Source organism: Microcebus murinus, chromosome 10, assembly GCF_040939455.1.
Source record: "Microcebus murinus isolate Inina chromosome 10, M.murinus_Inina_mat1.0, whole genome shotgun sequence".
Classification (NCBI taxonomy): Eukaryota; Metazoa; Chordata; class Mammalia; order Primates; family Cheirogaleidae; genus Microcebus; species Microcebus murinus.
The window spans coordinates 8,167,652-8,184,632 of NC_134113.1; the positions used below are offsets into that span (position 1 = coordinate 8,167,652).

The window sequence follows — 16,981 nt, forward strand, 5'->3', positions numbered from 1 at the left end:
GAGGATTAACGTAGTCCCTGCTCGCGGTTGGGCACTGACCCCTCAGCAACTTGGCAAGGTCCAGCCGGGTCCACCGCCCTTCCCTTCACAGGGTGACCAATGGGCTGCGGCCTCTTTAAGGGCCCAGCGCCCCGCCCTCGGCTCGTCGCCGACCTCCTCCCACCTCCTCGCCGCTGCTCCGCCAGTTCCAGACTTCCCTCGGCGATGAGGTCATCTCTCCGCTGCCCATTGGCTGCGCCGTGCCGTCAGTCACAGGAAGTCGCGTCTCCGTCCCAGTCTCCAGCATTCCCCTTCCTTCTCTGTCCACTCTAGTCCGCCGAGCCCGGCCTCGACAAGGCTTCTGATTGGCTACCGCCGCTGTCACTCCTTTAGCGAGCAATGTAGAGGGCGGGAGGCAGGCGTGGTGGGCGGGCCCGCAGCTTCCGCGGCTGAGAGGAGCCGGCGGCGGCAGTGTCTGTGGTGTCCGCGGCGGCGAGAGCGACCGTCCCATCCTCCTCACCGCCTCGGCTCCGCTCACCACACGCTGTCCACTTGCGCTGACTTCTTCTCGGCTCCGCGCGCCGTGACTGGACGTTGAGCCCCGAAAGGAGACGCGAGCGGCTAGAGCCAGAGCGGGGCGAGCCGCGGAGCCGGGGCCGGCAGGAGAGCGAGGCGGTGAGTGAGAGTCCGGGCAGGAGACCCCTCCCCCACCGCGGCCCCGCCTCGCCCGGAGCATCCTTTCTCCTCGCGACCCCGCCGCGCGCGCCCTGCGGGGGTCCGACGGGGCAGGCCTCACGCTCTCGGCCCCCTCCCCGCTGCCCTCCCGCCCCGCCCCTTCTCTCGGGTCGGAGTGGCACAGCCGCGGTCACTGAGCCGGGGTCGGGGCACTCGGGCGCGGCAGTACACCTGTGCACCGCCTGGCCTGGCCGGCTGGGCCTTGCTGGGTGGGGAGACACGGAGGACCCCGCCCTCGCTGCGCTCTGGGTGTGTTTTTTTGACTGCAGGGATGGGGTGTCGGCCGCTTTCTCTGGGATCTCGCGCAAATCCTTCAGGATCCCAGTGCAGTCCTCAGGCTTCCCAGGCAGTTAAGGTCACCTGGACTTGTTGGTGCCTGTGTAGTTACCTGAATGCTTCCAGGTGTACAGGGCTCTGTGTGGATTTGAAACTTGGGCGAAGAGCTTCACCTGTTAAAAGTGTTTGCCTGGACACTTTGATTACCATCCCCCAACCCCCACCGCGGATACCTTTAGAAAGCGTTGATACTTCATGGTGGCCGAGCTTTCAGGTCAGATTTTCAGACCTGCCACTGGCTAGCTGTGTAATCTTGGGCCTCAGTTTCCTCATCTGAAAAATGGGGATAATAGTACCAACGACACAAGGTTGTAAGTATTAAATAATTCACACAAAACGTTTGACTCAGTGCTTGGCACATAGTAAGGGTCCAAGAGATGCTTGCTCTTGTTATGTTGAGAACCACTGGGAGACCAGTGTGTATTTAATCACCAGCACAACTTAGCTTTGTCAGGATTTCTCTTTGTTTTCTCCCTGTTTTGTAGCATAACTAAAGGGCAGTTTGGTGGACAGTTAACTGCTTGTCAGCCTATACTTTTTTCCTTTTTTTCTCCCTGAGACAGGTCTTGCTCTGTGGCTAGGGCTAGAGTGCAGTGGCATCATCATATAGCACACTGGAGTCTCCAACTCCTGGGCTCAAGTGATCCTCTTGCCTCAGCCTCCAAAGTAGCTGGGACTATAGGTATGAGCAACCATGCCCAGATAACTTTTTAAAAAAATTTTTGTAGAGATGGTGTCTCGCTGTTGCCCAGGTTGATCTTGAACTCTTGGCCTCAAGTGATCCTCCTGCCTCAGCCTCCAAAGTGCTTACAGTGATTACAGACGCGAGTCACTGTACCAGGCCCAGCCTATACTTGGCATGAATTGTGTGTATACCGGAATGTGAAATACATCACTTAAATGTAGTAATGAAATTACACCTATGCTTCATGTGTTTTTACATAGTTTTAGACTCATAAGATGCCTGGAATGTCCCCAAGTTGCAAGTTTTTCAGATCTTTTCAGCATCTTTTCTACGTGAAGCCAAAGCCTGTAACATAAGCTTTTTTTTTTTTCAATAAGAAGTTAAACTTATGTGTTTTACTTTAGAAGACCCCAAAAAACTCCAGATTGCTCTTAAGCAGTTTTATTGTTGAAAAGCAGCCACCTCCCAGGGGTGAGGTGGTACAGCCAGCTGGCCCATAGCCCCATGACTGCAGGGTGGGGAACCTTTGGCTGAAAGTTACTAAACTAAGTTTTGCCTAATGTCATTTGCATTTTTCATAGCAAATCAAAAAGCTTTATGTTATTCAGTTTCTTAATGAAATGATTTAGAAAGAAGCAGTCCATTATTACTTTCTTCAAAAACACATGCAAAGAAAAAATGTTTATAATCTAGCTCTGGCACTTGCTTCAGTTCTTTGCCAATAACTGTTAAGAATAGCCCCTTTTTTTTTTTTTTTTTTTTTTTTGAGACAGAGTCTCGTTTTGTTGCCCAGGCTAGAGTGAGTGCCATGGCGTCAGCCTAGCTCACAGCAACCTCAAACTCCTGGGCTCCAGCGATCCTTCTGCCTCAGCCTCCCGAGTAGCTGGGACTACAGGCATGTGCCACCATGCCCGGCTAATTTTTTTATATATATATCAGTTGGCCAATTAATTTCTTTCTATTTATAGTAGAGACGGGGTCTCGCTCTTGCTCAGGCTGGTTTTGAACTCCTGACCTTGAGCAATCCGCCCGCCTCGGCCTCCCAGAGAGCTAGGATTACAGGCGTGAGCCACCGCGCCCGGCCTAAGAATAGCCCCTTTTTAAAAAGGCTTCCAAAAGTCACATACACTATGATAAGTTTTTTATTTAGAGTCAAATCATGAGAGATGGCAGAGTAGTAAGTATCTCATCATCCAAAAGTATTTATTGTGGACTTCCATGTCCTTAGTACTCTGCCAAATGCTATTCAGGAGGATTCAAAAAATATGAAACAGGAACTCAGCCCATAAAGAGCAAAACCATAAAGTTTGGGTCACCCAGTAGTAATTACAGATAATGTTTAAGAATAACTTCATTTATTCATTCAGCAAACTTTTGTTCCATGCCTTTAATGTGCCAAGTGTTTTGTAAAGAGCTGGGGTTATCAAGATAAATGAGAATAAGGTCCCTACTCTTAAGATGCTCACAGTTTAGTGACAGATGATTGTAATACACTGAAAAAAACTCTTAAGTACAAACCTAGAATTATATAGGAGAGTGAAGGGGGCTTTTCCTTTGAATGTGTGGGAAAGTTTCAAAAGAGAAGATGGTATTTGAGCTGAATCTTAACTTGGATGAAGAAGAGGAAGACCATTCCAGAGAGAAGTAACTGAGTTTAGAAAGGTTTCCTGACAAATCTGACATAGCAGTTATATGCCCTAGGAAAGGGGAAGAAAACATTCCTTGATGCGCCCTGTGTAACAAGCATTAAGCTAGGCTTTTAATGTATTACTTAATCCTCACACAAACCATATTAGGTCGATTTTACCTTTATTTATGTGTGTGTGTGTGTGTGTATGTATGTATGTATGTATATATAAGACCCAGTCTCACTATGTTGCCTAGGCTGGTCTTGAACTCCTAGGCCCCAGTGATCCTCTGCCTCCCAAGTAGCTGGGATTACAGCCGTGTATCATTGTGCCAAGCTTTAGAATAGGGAAACTGAGGCTCAGAGTAGTTATACATAACTCATCTAGGGCTACATTGTTAGTGATAGAGCCAGGACTTGAATCTCTGACTTAAAAGTGTAGTATGCTCTTTTCCTTTGTAGAAGTAAATATAAAGGAGGTTAGAAAGTTCTACCCATGTTGTAATATCATTTTACTACATCTACTACAAATTACCTTCTGTGAAATTAAACGTTTCTTATTTGATTTAGAGTCACTAAGGCTATATAATAAATAAAGCTTATCTCTATCAAATTTTATTTATTTTATACTTGTAAATGTGGTATTTCCTAAAAAGTGTGGCCTGAGGGAGCATTCAGTAAAAGTGAAGAACATTGATACATATAGATTCTATATGGGGTACTTTACAAAGTTTATTGAACAGTTGTACTCTTTTTTGGAGACTGCGGCTTAAATATTTAGATGTATGGGCTAAAAAAGGATTTATAGATATATGGCCAATTAATTTACAAAGAATTTTGAAGTCATAGTAGCAAAGAATGTTGCATTAATTTAGAGAGAATACTATGGCAGGAGTGTTACACTCTACCAGATGGTAAGCTCACCAAGAGCAAGGATATTTGTTTCTTTTGTTCTCAGTTTCAAGAGCAGTTCTTGGGATATAGTAGGTGCTCAGTAAATATTTCTTGAATATAGGATGAACATGAACAAACATATTTACTTTGCATGTGTGTATATGTATATAAATGCTAGGATTGATAGTTGGATTGATTGACATGACATAACATTTTTATTTTCTGAGGAAAAACTTTGGTCAAGAGGTTATATTTCAGAAGGGTTTTTTTTTTTTTTTTTGAAGACAGAGTCTCACTCTGTTGCCCGAGCTAGAGTGCTGTGGTGTCAGCATAGCTCACAGGAACCTCAAACTCCTGGGCTCAAGTGATCCTACTGCCTCAGCCTCCCGAGTAGCTGGGACTACAGGCATGTGCCACCATGCCTAGCTAATTAATTTCTTTCTATTTTTAGTAGAGACGGTGTCTTGCTCTTGCTCAGGCAGGTTTTGAACTCCTGACCTTGAGCAATCCTCCTGCTTCGGCCTCCCGAGTAGCTGGGACTACAGGCATGAGCCACTGCACCTGGCCTTTCAGAAGGTCTTTGAAAGAGGAAAGGGAAGACATTGGGTTATAGATGAAGTAGTATAGGCATAGGGAGTAGTTTATAAATGGGTATGTTTTGGAAGAAAAGGAACACTGAACAAAAAAATGGCCCATTAACACAATTCAACAAATATGGACACTGTTTGTGTCTAAGGCCTTAATAGAGTTTTGAGAATCAAGGAAATAGTCTACTGTCAAGGAACTTAGAGTTTTGGAGAGTGAGTGTGTTAGCTATCTATTGCCGTGTAACAGATTACCTCAAAAGTTAGTGTTTAAGACAACAATAAGCATTTATTATCTCTCAGTTTCTGTGAATGAGGGATTTGGGAGCATCTTGGTGGAGTGGCTCAGGCTCAGGTCTCTCACAGGTCTGCAGGAATATGGCAGTCATCTGAGGAGCTTGATTGGGGCTGTTGGATCCTCTTCCAGGGTGGCTACTCATGGCTGGCGAGTGTGTGTGGGCTGTTTGGTGGGAGGTCTCAGTTCCTCTCCACGTGAGCCTCTCCACAGAGCTACATGAATGCCCTCATGGCATGGCAGCCGGCTCCCCCAGAGCAAGTAATCCAAGTGACCAAGCTGCATTGCCTTTTATGACCTAGCTTCAGAAGTCATATATTGTTATTTCTATAGTATTGTATTGGCCACACATTGTGGGAAAGGATTACACAAGGATGTGAATGGCAGGAGATGAGGATCATTGGGGACCATCTTGAACACTAGCTACTACAGTGTTGAAGTATAAAATAAGTGTTGGAAGAAGATACAAAGTGCTGAAATTGAGGGAGGGGGGAAGGGAAGGGTTCAGAGTAGGGAAGAATTACTTTTGGGAGGATGAGGGAATTGGGAAAGATTTAAAGTTTTTTTTTTTTTTTTTTTTGAGACAGGTTCTTGTTCTGTTGCCCAGGCTAGAGTGTGTGGCATGATGATAGCTCACTGTAACATGGAACCCCTGGGCCCGAATGATCCTCCTGCCTCAGCCTCCCAAGTAGCTGGGACTACAGTCATGTGTCACCGTGTCTGACTGATTTTTAAATTTCTTATGGGGAGAGAATCTCACTATATTGTTGCTTAGGGTGATCTTGAACTCCTAGCCTCAAGGGATCCTCCTGGTGAGGCCTTCCAAAGTGCTGGAATTACAGGCCTGAGGCACTACACCTGGCTAAGTTGTAATTCTTTTCACAGGTATTTATAAATATTTATTGTGTGCTTACTGTGTGCCTTCCCCGTAGTAGGCTAATATGTGGAGGTAGACACTGAATTAGGGCCACATGAAATGTTTTTAAGTCAGTGGTCCCCAACCTTTTTTTGGCACGAGGGACTGGTTTCATGGAAGACAATTTTTCTCATGGTAGGGCAGGGGGAGGCGCAGCTCAGGCAGTATGTGAGTGATGGGGAGTGGCTGTAAATATAGAAGAAGCTTCACTTTTAAGTAATCTAGACCAGTATTGACATAAGGACAAATATCTGATATCTGTGTGTAAGGTGAGGGTGGAGTCATTTTTCTGATATTGAAGAAAGCAGTAAGTTTTCAGAGTAATTGACAAGCAGTTACAGAGTGTAAGTAGTTAGGAGCATAGATACTAGAGTTGGACTGCCTAGGTTGGAATCTTGGTTCTACTTGCTGGCTGTGTATGTGACCTTGTGCTGTGTGACACTGATACTCTTGCTATTTTGTCTTCTCTGTGGCTCACGTGACTCACCAGCTAAAGAGTGGGAATAATAATGATGCCTGTTTTATATTGCTGTTGTGAGGATTAAATAAATAAAAAATATATGAAGTCCTTTGAACAGCTTTATGTGCACATAATTATCATAATTGTCATTATTGGTTTTTGGCAGTAGAATAGAACTGACCATGGGAGACTGAGGTTGAAGTCAGAGAGATGAATGAATATAGAATGTTTGAGTATTCGAAAAGAGGCATTTAATGTCAACCATTGCTGCTTCAGTATCAGTTTTTCCAGTTCAAGTACCTGTATCTAGATAATTTTTATTTCACCAATGGCTTTATTTAGCTGAACTCCACTTGTTTAGCTGATCTCCACAGTTAAAACAAGACCCAAAGAGGTACAGGGTTAAAGCGGTTAAGGGTTTCTCTCCACTTGTTTAGCTGATCTCCACAGTTAAAACAAGACCCAAAGAGGTACAGGTAAAGGGTTAAGGGTTTCTCTTACTCTCTTGTCTCTTTGAGTAATTGATAGTTCATTTTGAGATCTGAAGGGTATCCTCTATTCATTACTGAATTTGAAGATAGGTGGAGGAGGGAGGGGAGGCGTGGGCAATATATGTAACCTTAACACTTGTACCCCCATAATACGCTAAAATAAAAATTAAAAAAAAAAGATAGGTAGGCAACTTACACTTGTTCTATGAAACTATGAATGGAAATTATGAGTGATTTTGGTTTTCTGAAAAATCTTTGTTCTAATATTAAAATTTCAAGTATATTGGATATAATTTCAAAATAATTCTAAACTCTCTAGTATGAGAGAGTAAAATAACTAGTGAGGTAACACGTCATGTTAAAGGGCATGAGCAGATCTGGGTTCTGACAATTACCAGCTGTGTAACCATGTGCTTACTACTTAACCTTCTTATAATTCAATTTCTTCATCTGTAAAATGGAGTTAATTCTTACAACATGAGGTTGTTGTAAGGATCGTGGAGAAATATAAAAGGAAGTAAGAGAGGCATCTACTTTATGATAGTCATTGTACTACCTCATTAATCCTCATACAAACTCTGTGAAATAAGCAGTAATAGTAACATTTTGTAGATGAGGAAAGAAGCTTGGATAGAGGAACTAATTTAGGAAGATCACAGTCAGGATTTGAACCCAGATCTCTCTTTGAATTAAAGGATCCTGGCTCTTTATGATGGTATGTATGAAGTGCATAACTTTACCTCTAGGAAATGTCTGTTCCTGTTCAGTGTATTTTCTATAGTTAGTGAAAATTTCAAGAATTCTTTGTGGTAGTAATAAAGGTGTTATACCTCTCAAAATATTCTTTATAATACTCATTATATGTTTCTTGTTGCCATTCCTGAAATGGAAAACTCTAATAGTGACTTAAATTGCTCAATAAATACTTACCAAGTAAGGGCATACTATAATGTCCAAATTTTTAGAATAGTTTGTGAGTGTTTCATATCTTTTAAATTATAAATGGTATAAGTGATTCCAAGGTCTCTTAATTGTGGTTAATTTGTACATATTTTCACTACCACAAAATTTATAGGAACTTGGAAAGTTGTTCTTTCCTCATACTTTAGAATACACTGTGTTGCATTTTGGTTTTATTATTTATTTATTTATTTATTTTTTTGAGACAGAGTCTCACTCTGTTGCCCAGGCTAGAGTGAGTGTCATGGCGTCAGCCTACCTCACAGCAACCTCAATCTCCTGGGCTCAAGCAGTCCTCCTGCCTCAGCTTCCCGAGTAGCTGGGACTACAGGCATCAGCCATCATGCCCCACTAAGTTTTTCTATATATATTAGTTGGCCAATTAATTTCTTTCTATTTATAGTAGAGACAGGGTCTCTCTCTTGCTCAGGCTGGTTTCGAACTCCTGACCTCGAACAATCTGCCTTGCCTCGGCCTCCCAGAGTGCTAGGATTACAGACGTGAGCCACTGCACCCAGCCTGCATTTTGGTTTTAGAGCGGTGGTGTCATGGTTTAAACTTTGGCTTTATTGTTGATTTTATGTTTATAATAGTTATATGATGGTTATATTTAAAGTAGTCTTTTTTTTTTTTTTGGCTGGACATGGTGGCTCTCACCTTATTAATCCTAGCACTTTGGGAGGCTGAGGCAAGAGGATCACTTGAGGTCAGAAGTTTGAGACAAGCCTGAGCACAAGCAAGACCCTGTCTCTACAAAAAAAAAAAAAAGAAAAATTAGTCAGGTGTGGTAGCACGTACTTGTAGTCCTAGCTAGTCAGGAGGCTGAGGCAGGAGGATCACTGGAGCCCAGGGGTTCCAGGTTGTAGTGAGCTAAGATGATGCCACTGTACTCTAGCCCAGGTGATAGAGCACGACCATGTCTCAAAAAAAAAAAAAAAAAAAGGTAGTTTTTTTGAGATTGCCATATATAATATATACATATGCACACACATTGTTTTTCCTTTAAGAGAAAGAGGTGAGGAAACAGAATTTAGAAATTAAAAGTAAGTGGCCACGCGCCATGGCTCATGCCTTAATCCTAGCACTTTGGGAGGCCAAGGTGGGAGGATCACTTGAGGTCAGGAGTTCGAGACCAGCCTGAGCAAGCATGAGACTGCTTTTACTAAAAATAGAAAAAATTAGCTAAAAAAATGAAAAAGCCCCAACAAACAAACAGAAAAGTAAGGATTATTTTCTTTCTTTTTTGTTGTAGATGTGATAATTATGTTTTATGAAAAGATCTCTTAAGCTAAAGCTTGTATTCAGGAGCCTTTCACTCTTTAAATCTAACTAACAGTTCAGGTTCATGCCCTAAGGTTATGACGTCAGAGGCAAAGATGTGGTATTTTTTTCCATTTTATAAATTCAGTGAACCATTTCACATTATCTTGTTGATATTTCCTTTCTGTTCAGATTTTTTTGGGAGAGGTAGAGGTCCTAGCATGGTAATAGGGAACGAAGAACATAATGAAATCATATACTAATGATTTGAAATGAAATAAATTGAAAGATTTCCTTTACCCAGTAGAAATTTATAAGATGGCATGGTTCATTTGTATGATATCCGTCATGAGACTTTGTATACTATAAGTCAGATATTTATTTAATCATTTTCCTAAGACACTCCGTAGCATGACTGACCTTTCTTTTCTCCCTTTTTGAGTGTTACCTGAAAGCTGATTCTGAAGGTGAATCTGGCTGAATCAGTATATATGAAAACTGGGCATGACTTGTACAATTTGGACAAGCTACTCATGACATTTTATTTTCAACATGTCCAATAACCTGTTTGGTGCCTAAATAAAACTGAGTTAATTATAGTGTAACCTTTTGTTCTATTTGGAGAGTGTTAAGGGATTTTTGAATACCCTCCAAAATTCACCTTCATCAAGTGAGCTTAGAAAGCTCTTTCCTAGAGCAGGAATTCTTAAAACTACCTGCATAACCCTCTCTGTCTCTTTTGGACATGTCTATATTTTGTTTTTTAAAAAAGCATAGTAGATTTCCCCAGTATTTAGAGATAGTAGTGATGGGTTTTGGAGTTGAATGCACCTGTTTTTAAGTCTGGCTCTACCACTCACTGGCTTGGTGATCTTGGGCAAGGGAATTAATCTTTTGAATCTCCATTTCCTCATAGGATAGTTGTGAGAGATATTAATAAAGTTACATGTAAAGTATTTAGAACATAATAGGCATTCAATACATGTAAATTTTCTTAGCACCCCCAAATTTTCTTTTTTAGCACTAGCCACAATTACAATTAAATAATTTTTTTTTTTTGAGACAGAGTCTCACTGTATTGTCAGGGCTAGGGTGCCATGGCGTCAGCCTAGCTCACAGCAACCTCAAACTCCTGGGCTCAAGCAGTCCTCCTGCCTCAGCCTCCTGAGTAGCTGGGACTACAGGCATGCACCACCATGCCTGGCTAATTTTATTTTTATATATATATATAAATATATATACATATATATGTATAATTTTTTTTTTAGTGGTCCAGCTAATTTTTATTTTTTTAGTGGAGATGGGGTCTTGCTCTTGCTCAGGCTGGTCTCGAATTCCGGAGCTCAAAGGGTCCTCCCACCTTGGCCTCCCAGAGTGCTAGGACTACAGACGTGAGCCACCAAACCTGGCCACAACTAAATAATTGTATAATTTTTTCTTTCTGTCTTTCTTTCAAGACAGGGTCTCACTTTCTTGCCCAGACTGGAGTGCAGGCATGATCATGCAGTCATAGCTTGCTGCAGCTTTAAACTCCTGGGCTCAAAGAGTAGCTGAGTGTGAGCCCACTGTGTCTAGCTATTTTGTTTTTCTTACAAACTTCTTACAAACTTCATGAAGCCAGGGATCATGTCTGTCTTTTCACTGCCATATTCCCAGCATCCAACATAGTATCTGGCATGGAATATAGTAGATGCTCAATAAATACTTGTTGAATGAATGAAACCCTCTTTTTTTGATCGTGTCCTTTTGCTTAAAGGGCAATATCCTGAAAACAGTTCCTTTAGCCTCCTTGAGAATTAATCAGTTATTACTTGAACTTTGATCTGTTGAAGATTGGAGGTAGATAAAGGGGAGGGCAATGAATAAATGAATAATATAACCAGAAGGAAAACAGAACAGTATTCAAAGTAAATTATAAGAACACAGTACCTTGGACATCTAATCGTATCCAGCCGTCAATTCTACCAAAATAGTTTTCATTGTGATCACTACTGACTTGCATGTTGTTGAGCCAGTGAGTTTTCCCTAGCTAATTAAAATGATAACTATTCTAGTTACTCAGGCAAGAACTGGAGTCATTTTCTCTTTCTTCATAGAATCCAGTCCATCAGCAAATCCTGTTAACTCTGTCTTCATACACTCATAATCTGATCATTTCTCACCACCTCCACCACAATCACCCTTGTGCAAGCCATCTGTATTAGTTTAATTTCTTGTGCCTGCTGTACTTGGTGGCTTAAAACAACACATTCATTCTCTTATAGTTCTGGAGGTCAGACATCGAAAATATGTTTTATTGAGCCAAAATCAAGGTGTCAGCAGGTCTGTATTCCTTCCAGAGGCTTTAGGGGAGAGGCTGTTTCATACCTCTTCCTGCTTCTTCTGTTGACTACTGGCATTCCTTGGCTTGTGGCAGCATCACTTCAATCTTCACATCTCTCTCTGCACACCTCTTTCTCCTCTGTTTTTGTCAAATCTCTCTCTGCCTCTTACAAGGACATATGATTGCATTTAGGGCCCACTCAGATAATCCAGGATAATCTCCTCGTTTCAGAATCCTTAATTTAATCACATCTGCAAAGATCCCTCCCCTCTTTTTGCCATATAAAGTAGCATTCACAGGCTCACAGTAGGACATAGTTATCTTTTGGGGGGCCATTTTTCAGCCTACCATTGTCAGTTCTCTGGCCCCCAAAGATTTACATCTGTCCCACATGCAAAATACATTCATACCATTCCAACATCCCCAAAAGTTTCAACCTATTGCACCATCAATTTAAGTCCAAGATCTTATCTGAATATCAGCTCAAGAGTCTATAAAATCTCTGGCTGGGCGTGGTGGCTCACGCCTATAATCTTAGCACTCTGGGAGGCTGAGGCTGGTGGATTGTTTGAGCTTAGGAGTTCGAGACCAGCCTGAGCAAGACCAAGACCCGTCTCTACTAAAAATAAAAAGAAATTAGCTGGACAACTAAAAATATATAGGCCGGGCGCTGTGGCTCACGCCTGTAATCCTAGCTCTTGGGAGGCCGAGGCAGGCGGATTGCTCAAGGTCAGGAGTTCAAAACCAGCCTGAGCAAGAGCGAGACCCCGTCTCTACTATAAATAGAAAGAAATTAATTGGCCAACTGATATATATATAAAAAAATTAGCCGGGCATGGTGGCACATGCCTGTAGACCCAGCTACCCGGAAGGCTGAGGCAGAAGGATCACTCGAGCCCAGGAGTTTGAGGTTGCTGTGAGCTAGGCTGACGCCACGGCACTCACTCTAGCCTGGGCAACAAAGCGAGACTCTGTCTCAAAAAAAAAAAAAAAAAAAAAAATATATATATATAGAAAAAATTCACCGGGCATGATGGCGCATGCCTGTAGTCCCAGCTACTTGGAAGGCTGAGGAAGAAGAATCACTTGAGCCCAACAGTTTGAGGTTGCTGTCAGCTAGGTTGATGCCATGGCACTCTAGCCGGGCGATAGAGTGAGACTCTGTCTCAAAACAAAAAGAGTCTATGAAATATCATCTAAATCATATGTAATCTGTTCCCAAAATACAGTGGTTAGATATGCATAGTGTAACAGTTATAGACACTCCTGTTACCAAAGGTAGAAAATTCAAGGAATAAGTGGATTACTGGTCCTAAATAATTTCAAAATCCAGCAGGGAAAATTTTTATTAGATTTCAAATTCTGGGAGTAATTTTCTTTGGCTTAAGACTCTGCCCTCTGGGTCTGTCGCTCAAGCCTCTGCTGTCATAGTTATCCTTCCTTTTTCTTCAAGGGTAGCATATATTTGCACCTGAGTAAGTTTCCCCAAATTAAAAAAAATTGTGGTAAAATACACATAACAAAATTTACCATTGTAACCATTTTTAAGTGTGCTGTTCAGTGGTATTAAGTACATTCATACTGTGCAGCCATCACTACCATCCATCTCCAGAACTATTTTTATCTTGCAAAACTGAAAATATATACCAATTAAACAATCACTCCCCATTCTCCCCCTCCCACAGTACTTGTTAACCACTGTTCTACTTTCTGTCTCCATGATTTTGACTACTGTGGGTATCTCATATAAGTATGTGACAGGCGTAACACATACTGGCTAACGTCGCAGAAAGGAATTTCAAGACATGCACACAACCAAGTGATAGTAATGAGTTTATTCTTGTGCAGAAGTGAAAGTACACTCTCAAGAAAGGGAGGAAGCAGGCTCAAAAAGAGCAATAGTACTGAATCCCAAGCGGTTGTTGTTTTTATTTCTTGAAGTCAAAGAAGACTGGGCATTCAGTCTTCATTCTGTTTTGGCTTTTTTTTTTTTTTTTTTTTTTTTTGAGACAGAGTCTCACTTTGTTGCTCAGGCTAGAGCGAGTGCTGTGGCATCAGCCTAGCTCACAGCAACCTGAATCTCCTGGGCTCAAGTGATCCTACTGCATCAGCTTCCCGAGTAGCTGGGACTACAGGCATGCGCCACCATGCCCGGCTAATTTTTTCTATATATACATATATTTTTAGTTGGTCAGTTAGTTTCTTTCTATTTTTAGTAGAGACAGGGTCTTGCTCATGCTGGTTTCGAAATCCTGACCTTGAGCAATCCACCTGCCTTGGCCTCCCAGAGTGCTAGGATTACAGGTGTGAGCCACCACACCTGGGCCCCCCCCCTTTTTTTTTTGAGACAAGAGTCTGGCTCTGTCTCCTGGGCTATAGTGCTGTGGCATGAGCCAAGCACACAGCAACCTCAAAGTCCTGGGCTCAAGTGATCCTCCTTCCTCAGCCTCCCGAGTAGCTGGGATAACAGGTGTGCGCCACCACGCCTAGCTAATTTTTGTATTTAGTAGAGATGGAGTCTCACTCTAGGCTCAGGCTGATCGTGAACTCCCGAGCTCAAGCAATCCACCAGCCTCAGTGTCCTAGAATGCTAGGATTACAGGTGTGAGCCACCGCGTCTGGCTTCAAACCTCAGTTCTTACTCGTAGTTCCCTTGTTTTTCCCACAAGGAGGGTCAAAACCAAAATGTTAATTTATTATAATTGTGATATAATGAGGGAAAGGTCACTTTGTACCTGTGCAATGCTGGGAAATTAATGGCTTTTTTTTACTCAGATCTGTTCAAGGGCTGTTTATTCAAGCCTGATGACTAACGTTTTTGTTCCTTCCTTCCTTGCTCAAACCTAACTGCCTAAACAAGTGGAACCATACGATATTTGTCTTTTGTGCCTGGCTTATTTCACTTAGCATAATATCCTCAAGATTTATTCATGTTATAGCATATATCAGAATTTTCTTCCTTTTTATGGCTGGAAGAGTAGTTTTACTAACCTGTTTCCTCTATGTGGAATTTTGGTAGTCCAACAGCCTTCCTTTATTTAATTTTTTCTCTGTCCTTTCAGTCCAAGCTGGCAGTGTTTCTGCCGATATAACATTATCAGAAACCTGTGGGTCTCCTATATATATATCTTGGAGATCCTTGTGATTAGACAAGTGCATTCTACATAGACCTTTCCTGGGTGATCCCATCTGTATTCCTACTTCTGCTTACAGTTGGTTGATGGGATCCATGAGTCACATGCCTAATGTTTTCAGCACTAGTAAAAGATTTTCGAGCCACACCCTTGGCTTTCTCTTCACTGTGTGCTTTCTTAACAGTGAATCTCCTAATTTTAGCATCTTTTGTGATGTAAATAAGCTGAGAATTCCCGATTAATCAAGTACTGTGGTTTTTTTTGTTTTTTTTAAACATTTCTCCCATTAACTTATTTTTCCTTTTGCATTTTACTCTAAGTAGCAAGAAGAAACCAAGCTGCACCTTCAGGATGTTGTTTGGAAATCTCTGCCTTCCACACAACTGTAGGACACAATTTGGCTATCCTTTCTTTCATTTTCCAGTAACATGTCCTCATTTCTTTTTGAGCCCTTATCAGAAAGAAGTACCTTTAATGTTCATATTTATTTATTTATCTATATATATTATAGTTTTTTGTTTGTTTGTTTGTTTTTTAAGAGACAAGGTCTCATCCTGTTGCCCAGACTGGAGTACAGTGGTGTGATCACCCACTGCAGCCTTGAACTCCTGGATTCAAGTAATTCTCTGGTCTCAGCCTTCCAAGTAGCTGGGACTACAGGTGCACTCCATCAGCTAGCTAATTTTTTTTTTTTTTTCATGATTTTAGAGATGGTGTCTCACTGTGTTGCCTAGACTGGTCTCAAACTCCTCGCCTCAAATGATCCTCCTGCCTTATCCTGCCAAGTAGCTGGGATTAAAGGCAGGAGCTACTGTGCCCAGAATCAATTTCAAGCTCTACAGCTCCCCTCATTGCTTCATCTGCAGCACCCCACTAGCTTCCTTGCTATTCCCTCTACCTGAAATATCTTCTTCCTGAGTCTTTTACATGGTTTACTTCCTCACTTTTTTTTTAGATCTTTGCTCAGATGTCTTATCAGAGAAATTATCTTATATAAAAAAGCAACTTTAGGCTGGGTGTGTGCTCATGCCTGTAATCTTAGCACTCTGGGAGGCTGAAGCAGGCGGAAAGTTTGAGCTCAGGAGTTCCAGACCAGCCTGAGCAAGACCGACACCCCATCTCTATTATAAATAGGAAGAAATTAATTGGCCAACTAAAAATATATAGAAAAAATTAGTGGGGCATGATGGCACATGCCTGTAGTCCCAGCTACTTGGGAGGCTGAGGCAGAAGGATTGCTTGAGCCTGGGAATTTGAGGTTGCTGTGAGCTAGGCTGACACCACGGCACTCTAGCCCAGGCAACAGAGTGAGACCCTGTCTCAAAAAAAAAAAAAGAAAAGCAACTTTATTTCTCAATCCCTGGCATTCCCTAACTTTTTATTCTGCTTCATTTTTCTCCACAAGATTTATCAACACATAATATGTGTTGTCTGCCTCCTCCCATTAGATGGTAGTCTTTATAAGGGTGGGAACTTTGTTTATTGCTGTATCCCTAGTATCAACAGTACTTGGCATGTAGTAGGTATTTATAAATATTTTTTGAATGAATTGATGAATGAAGTCTTATTTTACCTCTCAGGTGGCATTTGCTATAGTTGATTACTTGATATGACATTTTCCTGATACTTAGTTCATTCCTTCCACCTCTCCTGCCATTCTTAGTCCCTTGGTAGCTCTTCTGTAACTAGCCTCTGTGAGTAAGATTTTCTCAAGGCTCAGCCTTAAATCCTCTTATTTTCTCTCTGTAGGGCATCTCATCCAGTCTTATAGCTTTAAATAACATTTATATGCCAATGATTCCCAAATGTGTATCTCCATCTTTTTTGAATGCTAGTCATCCAGTTGGATGTCTCACAGGCATCTCAAATTTACATTCCAAACTGAACTTTTAAATTCCTAGTGCCAAAGTTGCTCTGGCTCCAATGCTCCCCATTTCTGTAAATTGTACTTTTGTCTACCTAGTTGCGTAAGTCAGAAATTTGAAGGGTCATCTTTGACATTTCCTCTCCCTTCTCACATCCATTCCATCATTACTTTCTCTTGATAATTATTTATAAATATTACCTCATTTCTCCTCTCTTCCACTAAAACTACTCTAGCTAGTACTAGCCATGCTCCATCCAGGACCACTGAAATAATTCTTAATCCGTTTCTTCAGACTTCAGTCAGTTCTCCACAATGAAGCCAGAGTTTAAAAAATGCAAATCTAATTACATCTTGCTCCTTTGTGTTCCCCCAAGCCTTTCACTGTTCATAGGCTCCAACCAGGTATTTTATTTTATTTTATTTTTATTTTTTATT

At 41.7% G+C, this 16,981-nt stretch overlaps 1 protein-coding gene across 2 annotated transcripts in view; it reads left to right on the forward strand.

The window, feature by feature from the left end:
* The first annotated feature begins 388 nt into the window (after positions 1-388).
* The window catches only part of MRTFA (myocardin related transcription factor A), a 204,538-nt gene continuing 187,945 nt past the window's right edge, over positions 389-16,981 (forward strand). The window contains exon 1 of one of the 2 annotated variants that reach the window (XM_012741655.2): positions 389-654. The gene's annotated coding sequence lies outside the window, so the exon portion shown is untranslated. The remainder of the gene's footprint in view (positions 655-16,981) is intronic. The other variant, XM_012741656.2, reaches the window with a different exon arrangement.